Genomic DNA, 2,561 nt, shown 5'->3' with positions numbered 1-2,561 from the left:
CATTTTTATAAGATGATAAAGGAGAAAAACAAATACTGAGTTGATCCCAACTCATAGTGATCCTGAATAGGGTTTCTGAGGCCATAAATATTTATGAGAGCAGAAAGCCTCATCTTTCTCTTGAGGAGTGGCAAGTGGGTTTGAACTGCCAGCATTGTGATGAGCAGTGCAGTACTGATCCTACAGTGCCTTCAGGGCTCATTACACACACACACACACTACCCCCTTCCCCCCCAGTGTGGTGCTGTGGATTAATGTACACACACACACACACACACACACACACTACCCCCTTCCCCCCAGTGTGGTGCTGTGGATTAATGTGCTGGGCTAAAAAGTCCCTTTTAATGGCAAAGTTGGCAGTTGAAGCTCACCTGCTGTTCCTTGGAAACCCTATTAGTGTCACTATGAGTTGGGACAGACTCGATGGCACTAAACAAAAACAACAACATATACATATATATTTGCTGTTGTGTTAAATGTCATTGAGTGGCTCCTCAGGAGAAAGATGAGGCTTCCTATTCTGTAAAGATTATAAATTCAGAAACCTTATACAGGGTTGCATGAGTTGGAGTTGATTCAATGGCAGTGGATATATATATATCTCCTTGGGCAGTGGGTTTGGTTTTTTGGTTTATATATATTTATAATCTCTGAAAGATTTAGTTGCCTCTTACAACTCTCTGATTGGGATTTCAAGTGTTCTTTAACCCATTATATTTATTTTATAATATTAATAAAACAGATGAGTTCATTCTACAAATAAATATTTAATGAACCCCTACTTTGTGGAGGACACACAGTAATATATAGACCATGCTATTTTTCATTCTCTCCTGTTGCAGGCAGAATGAGTAATAAATACCTGTGTGCTTTCTCATCTAAAGCATGTTTTTAAAAGCACTGTTCTTGTCATGTTGTTGTTGTTAAGTGCCATTGAGTTGGTACCAACTCATAGTGATCCTGTATAGGGTTTCCAAAGAGCAGCTTGTGAGCCTGAACCACTGATCTTGTGGTTCAGAGCAATCTTGCAGTCCAGTGCATTGACCCACAGAGAAAAGCTTTAATAATGCAATGGTTAAGCAATTAGCTGCTAACAGGAAGGTCAATGATTGAATCCACAGGTGGTTGTTTGGGAGGAAAGACCTGGTGAGGACAGCCTAAGAAAGTCTATTGGGCAATTCTACTCTGTTTACAGGGTCTACAAGGTCACTATCAGTTGGAATGGACTAGACCACATAGGATAATAATAGTCTGAAAGTGTCATGATTCTTTTTCCCATCATTGCCCTTAAATGGCCAACTACATAAAAAGGTATCTCTTTTTCTGAACTCCCTACCCTTTGAGCCATGGTGTGGCACTGTATGATAATCAGTGGACTAAAGGGTCCACTGCAAAATTCGTAGTTCATACTAACCAACTACTCTTGGAAGCCCTATAAAAGAGTTGGAACCAACTTGGAAAACTACAACCACCACCACCACAATCAGCTCCTCAAATCTTATCCCAGCCCTAACCCTTCCCTTTTCTGTAACTCTGGGTTTTAAAATTAAGTGGATCCTTTTCCTCTTTTGAATTAAATCATTTTTAAAAAATGGTAACACAGTACTAGACAATTTCATAGTGTTTAAAATCTCTGGTGGTATTTTAACCAAATTAGTATTTTTAATTCTCTCCTGGTGTGGTGCTGTAGGATCATCAGCACTGAACTGTGAACCAAAATGTTTGTAGTTCAAACCCACTAGCTGCTCCTTGGAAACCCTATACAGGATCTCGATAAGTTGCACCTGACTGGATGGTACTTAATAACAGCAAAAACTTTTGAATCCTTTTGTTTCATTTTGCTTCTACTTCCTCTTCCTGGTTTCCTTCTAGTGATTAATTCTCCACAGATTCTTCTCAGTTCTCTTTTTCACTTACAGTGATCCCTCACTTTGTTCTTTTTTTGTTGTTTCCTGCCTACTCTTCAGTGTTTAGTTTCTACTAAAGTACTTTCTTTGAGTTTCTATCTTCCAGACCTGTCAGTATAAGGGTAAATAAAAAAGTAGTCCTACTAGGATTCCAGCTTATAGATGGGTTTGTTCCAAACAAAACATGTAGATCACTGCAGACAAGGTTTTTCATTAATATACTTGTCTCAGTCTTGTTAGAATGCTATAAAAAAAAAAAAAGAGCAAATAAATAAATAAACCTAAAACCTACCCTCCATAAGGCTTCTGAGACTATAAATCTTTACAGAAACAGACAGCCTAATCTTTCTTACAAAGAGCAGTTGGTATTTGAACCGCCTACCGTTTGGTTAGTAGCCCAAAGCTGAACCCACAGTGCCACCGGGTTCCTTTAAAAAAAAAAGGCCCAGTCAAAATAGTGACTTTCAATAGGATCTGCTGGGCCAGTTACATTCAAGGTCAGTTTAGAAGCTTATGGTGACTGTTTTTTTGGGGTTACAAAGAGATAAGCTTGATAGATTTTCTCAAAGGACATGGATGACCATGAAAACTTATTATGAAGATGTTTTAAGAAAATTGAAAACTGTGTTGGTCAGAAAAATGACAGGAAAG

The sequence above is a fragment of the Chrysochloris asiatica genome, unplaced genomic scaffold (genome assembly GCF_000296735.1).
Source record: "Chrysochloris asiatica unplaced genomic scaffold, ChrAsi1.0 scaffold00009, whole genome shotgun sequence".
Lineage (NCBI taxonomy): Eukaryota > Metazoa > Chordata > Mammalia > Afrosoricida > Chrysochloridae > Chrysochloris > Chrysochloris asiatica.
This window is presented reverse-complemented; position numbering follows the sequence as displayed.